This window comes from Callorhinus ursinus, unplaced genomic scaffold (genome assembly GCF_003265705.2).
Source record: "Callorhinus ursinus isolate GAN/ISIS: 27379988/994484 unplaced genomic scaffold, GSC_fseal_2.0 scaffold1, whole genome shotgun sequence".
NCBI classification, from domain to species: Eukaryota; Metazoa; Chordata; class Mammalia; order Carnivora; family Otariidae; genus Callorhinus; species Callorhinus ursinus.
The window spans coordinates 82,608,204-82,631,209 of NW_027397063.1; the positions used below are offsets into that span (position 1 = coordinate 82,608,204).

At 35.1% G+C, this 23,006-nt stretch overlaps 1 protein-coding gene across 6 annotated transcripts in view; it reads right to left on the minus strand.

Annotated features, from left to right (window-relative positions):
- The window catches only part of NLGN1 (neuroligin 1), an 835,757-nt gene that overhangs the window by 663,106 nt on the left and 149,645 nt on the right, over positions 1–23,006 (minus strand). For 3 of the 6 annotated variants that reach the window (XM_073897128.1, XM_025878663.2, XM_073897107.1), the window contains exon 1: positions 1,578–2,313. The exons of the other annotated variants lie outside the window; for them this stretch is intronic. The gene's annotated coding sequence lies outside the window, so the exon portion shown is untranslated. Of the gene's footprint in view, positions 1–1,577; positions 2,314–23,006 lie in introns of those variants that run through there. 6 annotated transcript variants of the gene reach the window in all.

Genomic DNA, 23,006 nt, shown 5'->3' on the forward strand with positions numbered 1-23,006 from the left:
TATTTTGCTATTTCATCTTAAAAAAGAAAAAAAAAAAGGAATGGCATTGTGCTTGTTTCAGAAGTTAGATTTAAGAAACACATACACACACAAAACCAGGAAGAAAATCTGGCAAGGCTTCCCTTTCAATACCAGGATTTCTGATGTATTTGGAGTTCCTGAAATAAGTACTGGGATGATGAGTGCTTCAGATGACATTGAAGAGTTGCATTTCATGAGTTCACACATAATGGAGAGGCTTCAATGCTAAAGCCATAAAAAATTTATATTCATATCATAATCTGTAAACAGAAACCCCTGAAAAAATATTTGATGTTTTTTTAAAAAGATAAAATTGTATAAAAAAATCATTATTTTATATTTTAACAATTACCTATCTCCATTTTATTCTAATGTATTTGTCTGTCTGAAGGTTTAAAATTTAACGGATTGGCCTTAAATAGGAAGAGTCAACTAAAATTATAATGCTGAGGTGTCCAAAGGTATAAAGGGGTGGGAGATATTCATTAGCCTATTTAACATATCTATATACATATTTTAAATGAATCAGTTCTTCATGTTATTGTTCTGAACTTATGTGTGTTCCTAAATTGGTTCAGAATAATATGCTTTTCTGGATTCCAAAGCAACTTTTAGTTTCCTAAGTCAATTAATATTACTCATTTAAGTGATTAATTTTAATTCTATCTGCTGAAATTGATTTTCCTTCTGCAAATAATGATGAGCTTTTCTTGAGGGCTAAAAAATAAGATAACGAAAAGGAAAAAAAATTCCTTGTATTCAGCTGCAAGAAAATGTCTGAGAACGCGCGCGCACCGCTCAGTTGGAAAGAAAAGCCAGTGAGTGGCGAGGCAGCCACGGTAGGGATGCATCAGAAATGCAGCCGACTGCCTCATTCACTCGCCAGCCGGGGCCCTCGGCATAAAGGCTGCAACGCCTTCCTGGACTCTTCCAACTCCAAAAAGTTACCTCGAACTGTATTATGCAAAGTCTTGCAAGTGAATTACAAGACAACATGTGTGGCCAGTCATCCACTTCTGTGTCTATCCAATGCAGTGACCCGGTAACCCTTTAGTGTTCGGCTGAGAGAAAGGGGAGGCGGGAAGGGGAAGGGAAAAGGGGAGCGAGGGGATCACAAGATAACACGAAAACAGCCAATTCCCCCTGCAAAATTCCCGTAGAAGCCAAGACAGCTGCCGAAACTGCAGCCAAAGCAGCAGCGATTTCTACTTGGGTTCTCCCCCGGCACATGCAGGTTTTCCAAGGCATCCCTGCTACCTCTCTTTTAAAGTATCACTAGGAGGAAAGCACTGGATCCAAGAGGGATCTCCCAACTGAGAGGTTTTCGATGCGAAGTTGAGATCTCGGAGGGTTGCTTGACTTCCCCACCAACGCCACAAAATAAGGTTTTTAAGCTCGATCTAGGTAACTCCCTAGCGACCCACCCCGAGATGCGCGAGGTGGCTTTACATCCCCTTTTCTCTCCCCATTTCACGGGCGCCGCGTCCTCAGAACCTACCGCGCAGCGGCACACAAACCCAGGCAGCCCCCTCCCAATAAAAGACCCCCAAACTTACCCTCAGTAAGATAAATCCACAGAGGGAACCCCCTCATCCTCCCTTAGTCCCCTTCCAATCATTCAAGGAGACAGTTTCTACAACACTTCGCCGTCAAATTCAAGCTGAATTGGTCAAAGTATTTATCAGCTTCTAGACGCTTTTTTTGAATCTTGAGCACTGGTAATTCTAGTTTCAGAATTCAAGAGGCTTCCTTATTTGTTTTTCTTCTTTAAGCAGCCGCAACCCCAGTTTTGCGCCCCCCCCCGTTTTTTTTTTATTCACCCACGGACACTTCCAAAACGTGTCGATTGATCCTTTTTTCTCTCCAGATGAAACCACGATCCAGAATTCTCGGGACCCAAAGCCACCTCCATGTAAATCCGACCATCAGGCAAGAAATAAAAATGATCAAACAACGTTACTTCTTTCGACTGCAATCAGATAATCCTACTAATCCAATAGATTTATCTCGATTGGAAATTGACCTCAAAAATGAATCCCTGGCGCTGATGTCCAGTAAAGCGATTTCGTAGCCCTGTTCGGGTGACCGAAAGAACTGTGGCTTCTTTCTTTCTTCTTCTTTTTAAAAAATCTTTTTGGATTCTGGGTGCACTGCTCTCAAAAAATGCCGAGGACCCTGGTTTTCCCCTAATATAGGTTTCTACTCCAAATCGGTGCAGGATGAAAAATGGTACAAAGATACCCCTAGTGGCTTGAGGTGATATTGCAGGGAATCGCACTTTTTTTTTTTTTTTTTTTTTTTTAATCCCCTCTCCTCACCTATTTTCCCCCCTCTGCCCGGTAGATAGATAACTGGCAGCTATGTAGTTCTCCTGCTTATAGTAGTTAAATAAGAAGGCTGAACGGAGATTAACATGAATAGTATAAGACTCCTTGAAAACATCGTCTGATCTTGTTTTACTTTAAAGACTGAGTCTTCTGTGCTTCTTTCTCCCCAGTATTCCATCTTTTTTTCAACAGTTTTCCCCAATGGCATTTAGTAGCTAAAATGCCAATTTGGAGCAGCTAGTGATTTCAAAGCAAATGTATCTGTTTCCTGAATAACTATAGCCCAAAGAAACCCCAAGCGACCTGAGACATGCTGCTTTCAGAAAAAAAAAAAAAATTAACATTTTGTTTTCTTTAGAGTTATATGATTATGGATACATATTTTTTTAGACAATCTCTTCTCATTCTGGACTTTTGATATTCATTCAACAGAGCAGTAGATGGCTTCTGTGAGCCTATGGTCAAAAAGTTAGACCTAAGGGTCATTACATAGTTCTTAATGCTGCTTATCTGAACCCTTTGCAATTCAATGATCTCAAGATTACTACTAGCATTTTTGACAAGTTTTAGAGAAAAAGCCAATGCAATGAATTTCAAGATTCCATTTTGGTAAGCAACACTTCACAAACTACTGTGTTTACCACAGACCCAGGAATCTTTTTAAAAAGAGGATTCTGGTTTGGTAGCACAAGAGAAGGAATGAGATTCTGCTTTTCTAACAAGCCCTCTGACCACATCCTGATTATCAAGGACTTAGTAAACTTGGGAAGTTGAATTCATTCTCATGAGAGCGTGCAATAGCTGCAAGAACTCCACCATCTTTTTCCTTAAACGAACTGAATAATTAAGGCTTCTTAGTGTATGAGCTATTAAGGAGTCAAGAGACCTTCCTTCTATTACTGGTTTTGTTATTAATTGACTATGTGACTTTGAGCAATCACATTTTGGCCCGTAGCTAATTTATCTATTAAAATTGAAGAGTAAACCAAAATAAATGAACATACATATCTGTTCTTAGATGGGAGACTCAATGTTGTAAATTAATAATGTAATTATTATTAAAAGCCCACTATAATTTTTCATGGAACTTGAAAAGTTAATCTTAAAATGTGTTTGTGGGAGCAAAGGGTCAAACTTGTCAATACAATTTTATATATAATACAATTAAGAACAAGGTATGGATAATTTTCATATGAACTATTAAGACTAAATAGAAGATGACAGTAACTGAGACAATGTAGCTTTGGGTCAGGGATAAAATTAGTCCAATGGAATAGAATAGGGGGCTCAGAAATGTATCTCTGAATTTATGGGAACTTTATAAATAACAGGTGGCATGAGAGAGAAGTGAGAAAAAATGAATTATTCAGGCAATAGATTAGGCTTATGAAAAAATTATAATTCATACCTAAATATGTATGTAAGGTAGGATAAAGCCTTAAAGATGCAGAGCAAAACTTAAAACCTTTAGAAAGAAATAGCTTTGTGATTTGGGGTAGATGGGAATAGAAGGGTTTATTAAACATTAAGAAATAAAAAGTTAAGTCTATAAAGGAAAAATGTTATTTTGATATATTAAAATTAAAAATTTATGTGCATCAAAAAAGTCAAGGCATAGGCTGACGAAAGATATTTGTTATTCACGTAACCAAAGGAGGATTAGTATCCAAGTACATAAAGCTTTCTTACAAACCTATAGAGACAAAAAAAATACGATAGGAAAAAATGAGCCAAGATGAACTCTTAATTGGCAGAAGAGAATTCTCAATGGCCAATAAACATCTGAAAAAGATACCTTAGTTATTAAAGAAATACAAGCTAAAATGATGAGATACCATATCATAGGTATGAAATTGGCAAAAATTTTAAGTCCAGCAATATGAAAGAATGATAAGAATGTGGAGAAACCATGGAAAGTATATTAGAACAATTTCAGAGAGCAGTTTAGAGATAGTTGAAGACTCTCATTTCCTAAAGTTGAGTCTCTCTACTCCTGTGTACTTCTCTTCACATGTACAGAAAAAAAAAACCATTGCAGAATTACTTGAAAGAGAAAAAAAAAGGAAAAGGAAGAAAAAATTTAAACACCTTTGGATAAATAAATAGACACGTACTTTATAGAATAATCACATACTGTGAAACTAGAAACAGTAAAAAGAAATATAGCTATTTGAGTTCACATGGATACATCTCAAAAATGCAATCTGGAGCAGAAACAATAAAAGCAGTTTGCAGAAAGATACCTGTGGGAAGATACCATTTATGTATCAAGTTTTAAAATGTGCAAAAATAAATATATATATTTTGAGCATATTTATATGTGGCAAAAGTATATAAACATCCATGATAATGATAAACCTGAAATTCTGGGTAGAGGTTATCTTTGGGAAGAATGGAGGTTAATGACATTAGGAAGAATCACAGGGAGCTTCAGCTGAATCTTCAATGCTTTATTTCTCAGGCTGAATCTTGAGTACACAGATGTTTATAATATTACATATAACTTGTTTATATGTCTGAATTATTTCATTAAAATGAAATATTTAAATTAGATGACTTCCATGAACCCTTTATAGTATTAGAAAATTTTCTAATTAGAATAAATATATGTAGAAGTGAAAAGAAATAGTATGGGAGTTTGGAATTTCATAATGTGCTTTCTTTTAAAAAATCTGTAGTATTTTTTATTTCTAAGAAGTGTAAATGGATTAATGCTTATTTGTTTCTACAACAGATATGAAAATTTCCAGCTAGTAAGCAAAACCACCACCCAAATGGAGAAAAGTGTGGTTGAAATAGGGGGAAAATGTACCATATACAAGCTCCTTCTTGTCTTTTCTTTTGATCTCACATGGAGTAACCATGTCTCTGAAACTATAAAACAGGCAATCAATTGATCATGTTCAGTTCTGACCAGTTAACTGGAAATCACCAAAACCAGAGTAACCCTAACCCGAACTACAACACAAAAGATAATTTTTCCAGAATATTTAAAATACATACGTAAATTCAAATAGGGAGGTTATGTTGATATGAAATGTAAGAACTGGAAATCTCATTTCAAAATCATCAGACAGTATTTTTCATAACTCATTCAAAATTGGAGAAGATATCAAATATTAGGAAAGAATTTTTTAGGGCCCAATGTTAGAAGTAAAATGAGTTAGATTAGCAGTTAGTACCACTCAACTCACATTGAATGCAAGAAAGATGCTTGGACAAATCATCAATTAATTTTCAGAACAGCATTCCCAGGCAATAGCCAAAGCAGCTTTGGCTATTAAACAAGGGGGAAGAAGCAAATGTAATACCCAAAATTTGGAGGGGCCGACATATTCTTTCAGCAACCATTTATTGAATACCTCCTGCCTACTGGGCATAGTACAAAGTATTTCACAGGAGAGTTAACATTAAAACAAATAACCACCATAAACCCGTAGTTAGCTATTGATAATTGATTTGTTCATTGTATATGGTTAGTAGTTATTCTGAATTAATACTTAACCATCTATGCTGAAAATGAGATATTAGACACTAATATAATATTGAAGGTTCATTTTCAGTGCATTTAAGTACAAACTGATGTGACAGGTTAAGGTAGTCAATGAAAGAAGAAAGTAAAACAAGAAGAGGATGAGGGGTGGTGGAGAAAAGGAAGACTAAGGATAAAAATATGAATCAAACTCATTTCTCTCCCTGGTGATTTACTTTACAGACAAGATAGAAACTTACTTAATCTTTGTATCCCTCCGAGTACAAATGATTAGTGAATGAATGCCTTAATGGATCAAAGTGTGAAGCTAGTTGGTACATGAAGAAAACAAATTTATTCTCTATATTGGAAAGCTTTGCTAGTATCTCTTCAGAAAATGAAATTAAGAGAGGAGGAAAATAAAAAATTACTATGACTAACAATAATGGGAAATGAAAGTCCAAGACTGGCAAACTTGAGTGCCAATTGGAATATGGGATTCCATTTTCATTGTGTCACTAAAATTTCAGCTCTGCTAAAACCTATGGTAGAATTACACATCCTATTTTGGTTTCCACACTTTATACAAACAAAGAAACAAATGATTAATTAATACCAAATGGATCGTGAAAAGAAATGGCATAGTTCTACTAAAAAAACAGGTAAGAAAGAGAAGGCATATTGGAACTTGTATCTCCTCAAACCTTGAAGGCTGTAATGTAAAATGGGCTCATTCTGCATGGATCTGATAAGAAATTTTAACATGAATGGGTAAAGCTATTCGAAATCACAATAATGAATTTATCTGCAAATTCTAAAGAAAAAAGATCTTAGAATTAAAAAACAAAAAAGAAAGTATTTAATTGTTGCTTTTAATACAACAAAAGTCATGAAAAGAGGGTTATGATTTTTGGGGGGATAATTGATATAACAGCACATCTTTTGTGACCAAGCCAAATCAATTAAGTTCTGCCTGGTGGTAAACATTTCAAGATGTTACGAAAGACTGGTATTTTACGTCTAAAAAAAAATAACTTCAAAAATAACTGTAAAACAGATTTTCTAAAACAAGTCTTGGGAAAATATATTCCTCTACCAGTTTCAGAACTCCCCCGATGTACCCTCATTTTAAGTGCTCAATACTTGAATCTAAATGAATGGCAACTGGGAATTATGAAAGGCATGAAAATAAAAAGTATTGTGACATCACAGGCCTAACTACTGCAAAGATAGCTGTTTATAAAGAGGTTCTCTCTACAGGGAAGAATCTGCTCAGACAATCCTGCTTAATTAGAAAAGACTACTTAAAACACTTGACTGATACTGAATATTTCAGGTATGTATTGGGAGAACACACCTGCTTGAGTGCTAAATTTACCAGATGCAACTTTATATTTCATGGTTTGAAGACCTGTAATGGAAACCAAGGAAGTAATGATCAAGACTAGGTATTTTAGGATGAGACTGTCACATAGAGAAATAGGGCTCCATGAAGATTACTCTGAGATTCCAAAACATATGTTCAAAGTTCAGGGGCCTAAGTCAGAAATAAATCTAGATTTTTAAAACAAATTTAAATCATTTTGTACTGTTAAAAATTTCTAAACTTTAGTGCTGTTATGCTAATAATTAAGAATCTGTTCTGTTTCTTTCTGAAGGAGTACTTTTTTTTTACATCTATAATATATATTTAATCGGTACAATTATTCTTTACTTAAAATATGTAAATTTTCATCTTCAAAGATTTTAGCTGTTAATAGCTTACTACAGTATATTTTACACAATATTTTATTATAGAATGCAGATTTTTATGTATTTGTGAAATTGAATAATATATATACCGACTCTCTAATAACTTCATAGCAGATTCTCTATTTTAGCTGCTTTTGACCCCATCATACCATGATTGATTTTAATCCATTGAAATGTAACCTAGAATTAGTTAAATTATATAAAGTGATCTTAAGTATTTTGTTAGTATTGAATAAATACAACCAGAAAACCATCTTATTGTACAGCATCCATTAAAGTTTATTTTATATTAGTTTATCCAAGTCAATGTTTCCTGTATTAGTAAAATTTACTATAAACTTTGACTTACCTATGAAAAAGTCACATGAAAATTAATGATATGTAGTTCAATCTAGAAAGGAAAAGTTTTGTTACATTGCCATTTCATTGACTTAACATAACACGGGTTGGGTACTCTTCCTTCTCTGGATAGGATTTTATGCTAATTACACAATTAAAAGTAAATGTTAGCCTGAATTTTCATTATTATTCAGTTAGTGATTTGATGAACATTATCTATCTCCCCCAAAATATTTAGTTTCATAATTTCCTAAAATATAAAATAAAGGAAACCTTAAATCACACCTTCAAAAAGAATGGATCTCTCTCTCTCTCTCTCTCTCAAACATCCTCTCTCTCCCTGTGTGTACATGTGTCCGCATCTCTTTTTCTTTCCCTCTGACTCTCTGTCTCTCTCTGAGAATCTCTGAACACATAAATTCATCTCTTTAGTTAATTTTTTATCATTTACATCAAACCTGAAATTATGTCACAAATATTTCAAAAAGATGAGTTTTCCTAAAATGATTTGTATTTAGTTTCAGAGCTTGTTTTTTGATTGTACATGAATAAAAATTATTCCTGCTGACATAGAAACAAAAAATAGAATGAAGTAACCATATTAGAATGATATATTAAAAAGAGAATGGTCAAACTATATTATACTCAATGCATAAGAAGTTGTTCAACCTTCCAAGCATCCATTCTCAAAATTATGACTGTCAGCCTAAGCACTGTGGATTTTTCTCTAAAAATTTCCCAAACCTTCCTAGAATTAAGTAGATTATTCAGAGAAAGTAATGTTTAAAAATTTCAAAGAAAGATTTGTTATGTCACAAAGTTGATAGATTACCAGGATAGATAGCTTATACGTTAATAGCAAGTTTAGCTATTATAAGATCAAACGAGAGTATAATTCTTGACTATCTGTAATATATTAAACCTAATTCACAGTTCACATCCTCATCATTTGCAAGTCTGCTAAAAGATACAGGAAACATCTTAATGCTGAAATTAGTTTTACCAGGACTCAAACTAATCATTAAAGCAAGTAGAGTACATTTGAACTATGGCCCAAAGAATTGCAATTTTATAGTCCTTGTATAGAGTCCATAGATCTCCTTTTGCTAAATAGAAAAAAACGAAGAAAGCCAATGACTAAAGTAGCCAAGGCCATGCTGAGGTCAGTGGCACTATTAGATGAGAAACCATTGCACCATGCTACTTTAGACTTGTTTGGTTGGTTGGTTGTTGGTATTAAAGTGTCATTGTTCTTAAAGTATTTGACCATAACCAAATTTCAAAAATTCCAATTAACAAACCAAAAAAGCACAACATTTAATATACTTAAAATAATTAACAGAATAATGGCCCTTCAAACATGTCCACATCCTATCCCTAGAATCTATGGATATGTTACCTTACATGACAGAAGGACTTTGCAAATATGATTAAGTTAAGGATCTTGAAATGGGCCCAATGTAATCACAAGGTGCCTTATAAAAGAAAGGCAGAAGATTCGGAGTCAGAGAAGTAGATTTGATAACAGAAGCAGAAATCAGAGGCAGATAAAGGGACAGAAAGAGATTTGAGGATACTACTACACTCCTGGCTTAAAAGATGGAGGAAAGGGCCAAAAGCCAGGGAATGCAGACAACCTCTAGAAGTTGGAAATGCAAGGAGGTGGATTCTCCTCTAGAGCTTCCAAAACGAATGCAGCCTTTGCCATCCCACTTTAGACTTCTGACTTCCTGAACTGCAAGTTAACAAATTTGTATTGTCTTAAGCCACTAAAGTTGTGGTAATTTGTTACAGCAGCAATAGGAAGCTAATACATTTAATTAAAATATTAAAAATATTTTAGGAATAATCAATTCTGCCCAAGAGAAACATAATATGTGCTACATATGTAATTTTAGATTTTCTAGTATATACTTTCACAAAAGAAGGTGAGATTAAATTTACTAATATTTTGCTAATATTTTCTTTAGCCCAATATACAAAAATATAATTGTTTTGATATGTAATCATTATTAAAAATTATTAATAAAATATTTTATATTTTTCATAAAAGTCTTCCAAATCAAATGTATATAATGGATATCTAGGTGTCTAGGGCACATCTCAATTTGGACTAATTCCACTTCAATAGCTCAATAGCCATATATGGCTACTGATGACCATATTGGATAGCACAGTTTTAGACTGTAAGAAACAAACTAAAAAGAAAATTTATACATTATTCTATAGATGATTCTAATATTCTCTTACCTATAGCAATCTAGATTAAGAATCACAAAGGCATCTAAAGAAATCAGGATGGTTGTACAGCCAATTTTCTGAGAAGTGTACTTAGAAAGATCAGAAAAGGAATAAAAACAAAAGAATAACATGAAAGAAGAGTATATTCACCTAATGATACTGAGTTGTCTGATGTTTGTGAAAAATGCTAAGGATAATAGAAAAGAAATTTCTCTGGTATTTTCTGAGCAAAAAGGTAACCAAGTATAGGATAAGAATGACATTGCTTGGGGCCAACTATGTAACATGAAAAAATGACCAAGAGAAAAGCAAAACTATTAAGCCCTAGCTTCCAATTTCTCCACAAAGAAGAATGATGTTTGAACTGGAAAAAAATATGATGGTGAGAAAATGGTAAGAAAACCTGAAGGTGATTTAAATTAGTTTTAAGATTCCAGGTTCAAATCAGCTACCTAATGAAATACTAGAAATATTTGAAGATGTGTTCTGGAACTAATATCTAATATCTTTGAGTCACCATGGAAAATGCCATGAAAATTGTAACTGTCCTGGTTTTCAAATAGAATTCCAGAAACTTATGTTTACTATTCTTGATATTAATTGAAATTCTAGAACCCATGCTCACATGTGTTCACTAAGTATATGACTAATCAAATTTACTAGAGTTATTGGAATGGCAGATCAAAAAACGTAGTTTGAACTGTTTATCTTGATTTCATGCAAGGCCTTTTATAAAAAGCCACTCATAATTTTCTTCTGGACAAAATTTTGAAGTATAGGCTGAAAGTAGTTGAGTAGATCCTTTGAAAGTTGAACAATCATTCTTCTGTAGCATCCACTGAATGTTCTTTGATGTCTACTTCTCTTTTCCCTTTTTGAGGGTTAAAATTTCTGAAAGAATTTGTTTTGTAATCGGGCCTTTCCATTAAAGTAAATTATTCTAATGATGGTTATGAATGAGATGCTTTAGTAGGAGCCTGCCTTAGACCATGGACTTTTAAATAGATTACTTAAAGCCATTAACTAGGTTTGGAATTATGCTTTTCAATGATGCTTTTTCAAACTATTTATAAATAAGGAGTTTGACATAAAGTATTTAAATAGCAAATTTTAAGTTGAATATTAATTCAATTTAATCAAATTTTGACATCTAGATTCTCTGTCTGTCCTGTATTGCAATATAGAAACTGAAGTCTCCTTATTTTTAATTTACTCACTAATGTAAATCTTTCTATTTAATTAATCAACCATATTTTTATCAAAAGGTATTTCTTATTGATGGTATTTAATTGGATTACAAGGAAATTTGGGTTGTAATTAGAGTAGTTTTAATAAAAGCTTCAAAGTTAATCTAAATTTAAGATAAATCAATCAAAATACAACTCAATATCAATCTTAAGTTTGGCTGCATACATTTCAAGTGAACTTGTATGATGTAATGACAATGTTCTTTAATCTTTTTTGATGCCTACACCCGGCAAAATTAGATAATCTTTCTCTATCCTCTACCCTCCCAAATATATCAAGAAGTAGATAAAGAAGCATGATAACAGACAAAATAATTAATAATAATAATAGTAATAGAAACAGAAAAGAGAATGAAGGCTCAATATAGCTTGTCTCCCTCCTCCCATTCTCTTTCTCCTCCTTTCTACTTCTCTTATTTTATTTTTAATATACATGTAATACTATATACATATATAGTATAATTACATATTATATTAAATATATTAAATATTTTAATACACATATCATAAAATATACATAGTATACAAATAAGGATATACATATTTCCATATGGTTATCACAAAGGCTAATATTTTTACCTACTTCTTTGCCCTTGAGCATTCTTGAAGGCACAAAGATTTAATGATCATAACAAAAATAATGTCAACTTTGATTTGTTTAACACATCTTCTGTACTTGGTTTTTATTCTTACGTATGTCTTTCAAGTTTGAACAATACATATAATTTTTCCTATTTTTACAGAAAACAGAAACCTGATAATGCTAAGTGATCTGCTGCCACTAACAAGGGGTTAAGCTAAGATTGTATTCAAATTTAAATGCAAGCTTCTTGTACTTCCTTTTCACTGTGAAGGGAAGTAAGCTCAGAACTGAAGAGTATGGACATTGAAGAAATGACTCAGCGCTCAGGAGTTCATATGAATGGAATGGTCAGTTGGAATCACTCCCAAATGTACTTCTCAAGAGGCAGGGATAATGTCAGGATTAGGTTAGCTTCAGTCACCCTGCCTCACATAGAGCCAATGCTGCTGATTGTTATGGAAAACAGTAGAGGATAAGGGTGTTCCTTGTAGCAAGACACCGTCCTGATTTCACCCACTGAGAAGGCAGAACTATGTACCGAAGTGAGGCGCTACAAGAGGAGGGCATTGCCAAGCATTTAGCTTGGGAGCAGTTACCAAATCCTCTTTAAGTGACCAGTCAACTGAGAGAAAACACCCAGGCTGCCAAAGCCAACACTCTGGTTTGCTAGCAGAAGAGTTGGTTTCCCTGATTATCTGGGAAAGGATGCTGCCTAGAAACTACAGACAATACCAACATTGAATGATGTAGCTAGATGCACCAGGAAAGCATGGTCAGAGTAGACTATGACAGCAGAAGATCCAACTAAGGTTGGGGAGACAGATCATAGAGGACCAGGTAACAGCAAGATTCTATATCCAGGAATTGCAAGTGACTCTGGACTCCTTGACATGGACCCATATAGATTCATGTCTGCATGATTGTGCCAGCCTCCTAACAGGGCTCCACTCCCCTCACCTAATTTTCTTTCAATTTATGCCTCACACAGATACCAAAATAATCTGTTTATAAAATAAATCTAGTTGAAACACTTCTATATTACCAGGATTTGTGGTTCTTGCCATACTTGCCCACTAGAATCACTTAAAGGGGGAAGATTAAAAATACACGTGCTTGGGCCTGCCTCTCTGCTCCCTACAAACCAATTAAATCAGAATCTCTGAAACAAGTGCTGGGTCACCAACATTTTTAAAACACTCCCAAATGATTCTTATCTATAGCCGAAGTTAAGAACACTGACCTAGAGAGTACATTTTAGATGCCACATAATAATAACAAAGCTTTCTTAAGTGATTTTAGATGCCACATATTTCTTAAGTGATGTGCAAAGGATTTGCTATCAGATGGATCTGGTTGAATTCCTAAATATTTCACTTGCTCCCTCTGAATTTCTCTTTCCTCATCTACCATATGGAAATGGCTATAATATGTGTGGGAAGGCGGAATTATCTATTTCCTTCAATCTTTAGTCTTTCTCCTACTCTTTCTGTGTAGAGAAAAATCCTTTAACACATGTCTAAGTCTGCTATTGGGAATGGTCAGTATTAACAGGAGGAAAGGTTGTTGCTTTTGTAAATACTCTATTAAAACACCATTACCCCCAACAGAAAACTGAACACCTAAACTTACTCTCCAGAACTTTGTGAGGAACATGCAATGAACAGCAGATACATAGTATTTCAATTTAATACATGTTCAAAGAGTGAATTAATAACTCAAGGAAACATCTTGGGATATAAGGTTACTATCAATTTCCAATGAATTCTATAATGTTCACAAATATTAATTTTTCTTTTAATAAAACTCATTCTTATACACCTTGAAATCTGGAGAGAAAACTGCCCACTACAGAGATTTTTAGCTCATTTCTAGGTACAGGAATTTGAGCCAAGAAAAGTGTGACACTTCCATTAAATTACCTGATTCTTCATGCCAAGGGCATCTTTGATATGAGATTCTCATACATAGAGCACCTTTCAGCATAGGTCATATTTTACTTAAGGATACCAATCATTTATAAAATACAGTTCACTAAGTACCTTAATATATCTAATTTTATTTGACTATTGAAAGAAAAACTTCTTGAGACAAGAGAGCAGATAATATTTGTTCCTTTTTATGATTGAAGAAATTGGGGAAAATTGACTTCCCTATGGCTGCTCAGTGCTTTGCCATGTGTAGAAATCAAACCTTGGACTTCCAGTCTGATGTCCTTTCTAATAGTACATATTGCTATTTTTTTCCTAAATTGGCAGAAATACCTCAGATAGCCTATTCTTGTAGCAATCAAAACAGTTTGGTGGAGGTAAGTTTTCAACAACAACAACAAAACACATGAAATTGTAAGGAAATATTTCAGGTAAAAATGGAATGATATAGTAGAAGGGAAGGAGGCAGGGGACCAAGAGCCATGTTCCCCCATCCCCACTGGCAGCAATCCCTAGGAGGGCAACTTGTAGCACCATTGGAAAACTACTTGCTTCTTTTATAGATAGGAGCAAAAGTCTCAGAAATCAAGTGATTTGGCCAAGAAGGCCACCCCATTAGTGACTTCATGTCTCTTGATTCCTAATCAAATGTTCTTTCTCCTATGTTATAATATCTTCTAGATCATGTGGATGTAGATAGCTTTGTCTACCACCTCTAAGTTGCTCACCTGCTTTCCTGTCCAGCCATCTCTCCTGCCATACATTACTTCTCCAAATGTGCTAAACTACATGCGGTTTTTTCAAATCTACCAAGCCCTTTTTTTTTTTAAGTAGGCTCCCTGCCCAGTGTGGATCCCAACATGGAGGCTAAACTCACGACCCTGAGATCAAGATTTGGATGCTTAAAAACTGAGCCGTCCAGTGGCTCCTACCATGCCCTTTATTAAGCATTAGACTTTTGCACATGGTTTTCTCTGTCTGGAAAGTTCTCTTTGAATGCCCTCTTTCCCAACCTATTCACCTTTTTAACTTCCACAGATCCATCAAATCTTACTTTAGTCAGCACTGACTCCAGAGACCACTCCATAACACTACCCACCAACCCCACCCCTCACCCCCCCACCCCACTCCTTACCTCTCCCACTCCCAAACTGGGTTAGGTAGTAAACCTAGTTAATCTATGCTTTTCTTTATCTGTTAACACACTTGTACTTTCATTAATTGCTCTTTGAAGGAGAGAGTCTTGACTTTTTCTACCTTTATTCACCAGTATTTTGAACCTATTCAGTGTCACAATAAACAAGAAATGCAAGAATGAATAAATGTTATTTTTAAGTAATTTCTTATAAAGAAGCATGAATGTGGTACAGTGTAGTACATATTCCAGGGAAGCAGAACTCACTTGAACTTGCTGCATATGCTATATCCTGCTGCCAGAAAATAGGTCAACAATGATCCTCAGCACCTCCTAATTTACAGCTCTGGAACTTTCTGTTACCATGACAGAAAAACTTTGCCAGTTACCTATAATTAAACAGTCTAATCCTTATTCATAAATTTGAACAGAAAACCAGAAACAACAAGCATTTGAGGAAAACCAATAACATTAAAAAGGAATAACAGATAAATAGAAAAAAAAACTGGTAAGGAAATATATTTAAGGAAACAAAAGAAAAAATATATATTTTAAATTTAAACTTACTCTTAATGAGGTTCAAGGGACCGCTATTTTAAGAAAACAAATGTAGGCTTCTCTAAAGACACATCTATAAAAAAAAGTGTTTTTATAGAATTTAAATATTGAAATGAGATATGTAATAGAAGCCCTGAGTAACCAAATGCACATGGGCTGTAGATTAATTTATAAACTGCAAGATGAAGTAAAAATACCTCCTTTAAGAATTAATACATAATGGAGAAACATTTATATGAAGGTTCACAATTCCATGTTTTCCCTTGGTTTCTTTTACTTATGTTGCTTTTGAGGAAAACTTAATATAATAATTTTATTAAAATTATGTCTACTAAAGTATTTTCAAGTTGTACACAATGCTATCATAAAACTGACTGGATTACCCAGTACATTGTTAGTGTAAAATATTCTTGGTTGGAGAATAATTTTACTGTACTTTTTAGGAACCATAAGATTTCCATTGTATTTTTGCATTTTTCACCTTAGGCAAAAAAGTACTCAGAAAAGAAACACGGTGTTGAAGAAGTAAGTCCTGGAAATTCCTTTTCTTTCTGAAGCTATATTTATTTCCCTAATTTGTTTCTTTAAACAACTTTTGTTTAATAATTTTGGCTATTCATGAAATATCTTAAATTGTTACTTGTAATAATTTAGCTCCAGGATTTTGATGCTCAATAGATTTATTTGTTAAGAAGGAAAATATCTCCCTTTTCCTTCATTGGTGAGTGCTGGAGGTAAACCTAGAGCAGTGATTTAATTATCTCTTTTATGGATTAGTGATAATCCAAAAGAAGAAAGACCCACATATGAAAAGATGCTCATTGCAATATAATTTATAAGAGCAAAATTAGGAGCAATCAAAATATACAAAATTAGCAAAATATTTAAGAAAAATATGGTAATATACTTGATAAACATTATTAGGAGATTACCTAGCAACAGGGAAAAATGTTCAGGATACAATGTGAGTGAAGAAAACAGTATTCAAAATTAAATTTGTGCTCCTATTCCAATTACATAAAAATGCCGACATTTGGATTTATTTTATTTTATTTTATTTTATTATGTTATGTTAGTCACCATACAGTACATCATTAGTTTTTGATGTAGTGTTCCATGATTCATTGTTTTCGTATAACACCCAGTGCTCCATGCAATACGTACCCTCCTTAATACCTATCACTGGGCTAACCCATCCCCCCACCCCCCTCCCCTCTAAAGCCCTCAGTTTGTTTCTCAGAGTCCATAGTCTCTCATGGTTCGTGTCCCCCTCCTATTTCCCCTCACTTCATTTTCCCCTTCCTTCTCCTAATGTCCTCCGTGCCATTGCTTATGTTCCACAAATAAGTGAAACCATATGATAATTGACTTTCTGTGCTTGACTTATTTCATTTAGCATAATCTCCTACAGTCCCATACACGTTGATGTAAAAGTTGGGTATTCATCCTTTCTGATGGCTGAGTAATATTCCATTATAAATATGGACCACATCTTCTTTATACATTTGTCTATTGAAGGGAATCTCGGCTCTTTTCACAGTTTTGGCTATTGCTGCTATGAACATTGAGGTGCATATTGCCCTTCTTTTCACTACATCTGTCTTTGGGGTAAATACCCAGTACAGCAATTGCTGGGTCATAAGGTAGCTCTATTTTTAATTATTTGAGGAACCTCCACGCTGTTTTCCAAAGTGGCTGTACGAATTTGCAGTCCCACCAACAGTGTAAGAGGGTTCCTCTTTCTCCCTAACCTCTCCAACATTTGTTGTTTCTTGCCTTGTCAATTTTTGCCATTCTAACTGGTATAAGGTGGTATCTCAATGTGGTTTTGATTTGAATTTCCCTGATGGCTAATGATGATGAACATTTTTTCATGTGTCTGTTAGCCATTTGTATGTCTTCTTTAGAGAAGTGTCTGTTCATGTCTTCTGCCCATTTTTTGACTTGATTATTTGTTTTTTGGGTGTTGAGTTTGAGAAGTTCTTTTAAGATCTTGGATATCAGCCCTTTGTCTGTAGTGTCATTTGCAAATATCTTTTCCTATTCCGTGGGTTGCCTCTTTGTTTTGTTGACTGTTTCCTTTGCTGTGCAGAAGCTTTTTATCTTGATGAAGTTCCAAAAGTTCATTTTCCCTTTTGTTTCACTTGCGTTTGGAGATGTATCTTGAAAGAAGTTGCTGTGGCCGATGTCAAAGAAGTTACTGTCTATGTTCTCCTCTAGGATTTTGATGGATTCCTATTGCACATTGAGGTCTTTCATCCATTTTGAGTTTATCTCTGTGTATGGTGTTAGAGAATGGTTGAGTTTCATTCTTCTATATATACCTGCCCAATTTTCCCAGCACCATTTATTGAAGAGACTGTCTTTTCTCCATTGCATATTTTTTCCTGCTTTGTTGAAGATTATTTGACCATAAGAGTTGAGGGTCCATATCTGGGCTCTCTATTCTGTTCCATTGGTCTACATGTCTGTTTTTGTGCCAGCACCATGCTGTCTTGGTGATCACAGCTTTGTAATATAGCTTGAAATCAGGCAACGTGATGCCCCCAGCTTTGTTTCTCTTTTTCAACATTTCCTTGGCAATTCAGTGTCTTTTCTGATTCCACAAAAATTTTAGGATTGTTTGTTCCAGCACTTTGAAAAATGTCATTAGAATTTTGATCAGGATGGTGTTGAAGGTATAGATTGTTCTGGGCAGCACAGACATTTTAACAATGTTTATTCTTCCAATCCATGAGCATGGAATGTTTTACCATCTTTCTGCATCTTCTTCAATTTCTTCCATGAGTGTTCTGTAGTTCCTAGAATACAGATCCTTTACCTCTTTGGTTAGGTTTATTCTGAGTTATCTTATGGTTTTTGCTGCTATTATAAATGGAATCGAGTCTCTAATTTCTCTTTCTACAGTTACATTTCTAGTGTATAAGAAAGCAACTGATTTCTGTACATTGATTTTGTATCCTGCCACATTACTGAATTGCTGTATGAGTTCTAGTAATTTGGGGGTGGAGTCTTTTGGATTTTCTACATAAAGTATCATGTCATTTGTGAACAGAGAGAATTTGACTTCTTCTTTGCCAATTTGAATACTTTTATTTCTTTTTGTTGTCTGATTGCTGTTGCTAGGACTTCTAGTACTATGTTGAAAAATAGTGGTGAGAGTGGGCATCCTTGTCGGGTTACTATTCTTAAGGGAAAGGATCTCAGCTTTACCCATTGAGAATGATATTCACTGTGGGTTTTTCATAGATGCATTTTATGAAATTGAGGAATGTTCCCTCTATCCCTATACGCTGAAGAGTTTTAATCAGTAAAGGATGCTGTATTTTGTCAAATGCTTTTTTTGCATCAATTGAGAGGACCATGTGGTTCTTCTCTCTCCTCTTACTAATGTGTTCTATCACATTGATTGATTTGTGAATGTTGAACCACCCTTGCATGTCGGGGATAAATCCCACTTGGTTGTGGTGGATGATCCTTTTAATGTATTGTTGGATCTTATTAGCTAGGATTTTAATCAGAATTTTGGAATCCATATTCACCAGGGATATTGGTCTGAAATTCTTTTTGATGGGGTCCTTGCCTGGTTTGGGGATTAAGGTAATGCTGGCCTCATAGAATGAGTCTGGAAGCTTTCCTTCTGTCACTACTTTTTGAAACAGCTTCAGGAGAATAGGTATTATTTCTTCTTTGAATGTTTGGTAGAAATCCCCAGGGATTTCAGGCCCTGGATTCTTGTTTTTTGGGAGGTTTTTGATCACTGCTTCAATCTCGTTACTGGTTATTGGCCTATCCAGGTTGTCAATTTCTTCCTGTTCCAGTCTTGGCAGGTTTCCAGGAAAGCATCCATTTCTTCCAGATTGCTCAGTTTATTGGCATATATTGTTGATAATAATTTCTAATAATTGTTTCTATTTCCTTGGTGTTAGTCATGATCTCTCCCCTTTCATTCATAATTTTATTAATTTGGGTCCTTTCTCTTTTCTTTTGGATAAGTCTGGCCAGTGGTTTATCGATCTTATTAATTCTTTCAGAGAATCAGCTTCTAGTTTCATTGATTTGATCTACTGTGTTTCTAATTTCTAATTCATTGATCTCTGCTCTAATCTTTAGTATTTCTCTTCTAATGCATGGCTTAGGCATCATTTGTTGCTTTTTCTCCAGTTCTTTAAGGTGTAAAGTTAGTTGGTGAATTCGGGATTTTTCTCTATTTTTTTGAGTGAGGCTTGGATGGCTATGTACTTCCCCCTTAGGACCACCTTTGCAGTATCCCACAGGTTTTGAACCAATGTGTTTTTGTTCAAATTAGTTTCCATGAATTATTTAAGCTCTTCTTTGATTTCCTGGTTGGTCCAAATATTCTTGAGCAGAGTGGTCTTTAGCTTCCAAGTTTTTAAACTTCTTCCAAATTTTTTCTTGTGATTGAGTTCCAGTCTTAAAGCACTGTGGTCTGAGAATATGCAGGAAATAATCTCAGTCTTTTGGTATCAGTTGAAACCTGATTTGTGATCCAGTATGTGGTCTATTCTGGAGAAAGTTCCATGTGTGCTTGAGAAGAATGAGTATTCTGTTGTTTTAGGGTGGAATGTTCTGTATATATCTATGAAGTCCATCTAGTCCAATGTGTCATTCAAAGCTCTTGTTTCCTTGTTGATTTTCTGCTTAGATGATCTGTCTATTGCTCTGAGTGAAGTATTGAGGTCTCCTACAATTAACATATTGTTATCAATATGACTCTTTATTTTGGTTAACAGTTGGCTTATGTAGTTGGCTGCTCCCATGCTGGGGGCATAGATATTTAAAATTATTGGATCTTCTTGTTGGGTAGACCCTTTAAGAATGATATAGTGTCCTTCTATGTCTCTAACTACAGTCTTTAGCTTAAAATCTAATTTGTCTGATATAAAAATTGCTATTCCACCTTTCTTTTGAGGTCCATTGGCATGGAAGATGGAGCTCCATCCCATCACTTTCAGTCTGGATGTATCTTCAGGTTCAAAATGAATCTCTTGTAGATTCTATTTTCATGGATTTTGAGCTGTTTCTCCCAGCCCTTTTTTTCCCTTCGTTTCTATCAATTGGTCTTCTAGATCACTAATTTGTTCTTCTGCCTTGTTTACCCTAGCTATTAGAGTATCTAGATTAGATTGGATATCATTGATAGTATTCTTAAGTTCTGCCAGTTCAGCTTTCGTTTCTGCCCTTAGAGACTCTATGTTGCCATTAATCAATTTCTCCATTCTAGCTATCGTCTTCATAACTGTTACCCTGAAGTCCATTTCTGACATCTTGGTTATATCTGTATCCATTTGTAAATCTGTGGCAGAAGTCACAGTCTCTGAGTCTTTCCTATTTTAGGGGTTCCTCCTCCTAGTCATTCTGTTGAGGGGTGGTTGAGGGAGTGTACAGAGTTCAAATTACTGACCACAACCCAAGCAAGATGCACCTGTTTTATAGGGACCTTAGGGTTGTTGGCCTCTTGTTCTCCCAGCCTGTCTTCTGGGGGAGGGGCCTGCCACACTGTTACTCAGGCAAGCCTGTTTGGGCAGAATTGCCCTGCACCCCTGTGTAGGGAGAGAATAGGCTCAGTGAAAACCGGTTTTGGAGGGGCTTTTGTTCTCTGGCGGCTTTCCCTAGTGGTTTTCCATGTCTCTTCCAAGAGTCAGAGCAGAAGAGACCATTTCCAACCCTCTGCCTCAGAACAGAGAGAATGCAGTCTGTTCTTCAGTGAGCTCTCCAGGCCACACTATCTCAGTTTCTGTCTATGCTGCTATAAACTGCAGCATCCTGGATTGTGCACACCTCAGAAGCACTCCCAGTCCTCGCCTGCAGATCAGGGCATGTCTCTGCTCTTTGTACTTCCAAAACCACCAGCTGCCCCCAGTTCACACGCGTAGCCCTGCCACTCCGGATTTCAGTCCGGGGTCTGCCTAAGGTCCTTCCCCCACTGCTACTGGTCTGCGAGTCTGTGCCCCATCCCCAGTGCGGGAGGCTTCCACTCACTTGCAGTGCAGGATCCTGTGGAGTCCCCCCACTTTGGTTTATCCTCTGATATCTGCCCGCAGAATCACGGCTTCCCACTTCATACTTTGAAACGAACTGCCTGCATTATTCTGTTTGTAGAGATCCAGATCTATCTTCTTATATCTCAGGCTGATTTCATGGGTGGTTAGAGTAGTCTGGTAGATATCCAGCTCAAATCAGGGGACCAGTTGAAATAAGGTCCCCTACTCCTTCGCCATCTTTTTTATCCCCCCCAACATTTGGATTTGAAGAATTTTGAAAAAGAACATAATTTTTTTTTGTTCTATTTGAATAAGATTTTTTAAAGAGAAAAATAACAGAATTTTCCTTCTTTCCTATCGGTATCTCAAACTTACAGAGATTAAGACTACCCGAAAAGAAAAAAAAACTTGATTCAGTTTTGAATTAATAGTAAAATGTATATGTGATTCATACACTCAACTCTGACATCAAATGGGTGGCTTGAAATTGTTGAATCTGCCTTCTCTAATTTATCTCATTTTACCCACAGTGACCATATTTAATGTAGAAATAGAAGCTTACATATATACCAATTTATAGTGTTTTTTTTTTTTTACTTATTAGATCACCAGTTTATTATAAAAGGATATAACTCAGGAAAGCCAGATGGAAGAGATGCTTGGGGAAAGGTGTGTTGAAGGCCCTCTCTAGGAGTACTAGTCTCCCTCAAATCTTCAAGTACCCACTGACCCAGAAATTCTCCAAACCCCATATCCTTTTGGGTTTTATGGAGGCTTTACTACATCTGCATGATTGATTAAATCACTTTATAGTTTTCAAAGTACACACACACACACACACACACAATTATTCAATTCTCTTAACCATGAAGCAAGGTTAAAGTAGATAAGGGAAATCAGTATTATAAAAGAAATAGATACTACAGGTATTATCATCTTTTTCAATAGATAAGAATAAAGGGCTTAAATGAATTTAAGATCCCACAGGGGCAAAGAATGAAACCCATTTCCAATCCTTTCTTCTACATTAGCATCATCTCATGACACCACTTAAGAGATAATTCCTTATACATTTAATTTACAGAGGATAGATTTCTCTCTTTCTTTGGTGTTAAAAATGCAGGAAAATTTTGATTTAGTTTAGTTTAGTTTTACTACTGTTTTTTATTTGAGGATAGTTGACACATGCTATTACATTGATATCAAGTATACACATAGTGGTTCAACATCTCTATACCTTATGCTATGCTCACCACAAAGGTAGTTACCATCTGTCACCATGCAATACTATTACAGTATCACTGAATATATTCCCTATGCTGAATCTTTTATTCCCGTGATTTATTTATCCCATAACTGGAAGCCTATATTTCACATTCCCCATCACCCATTTTGCCC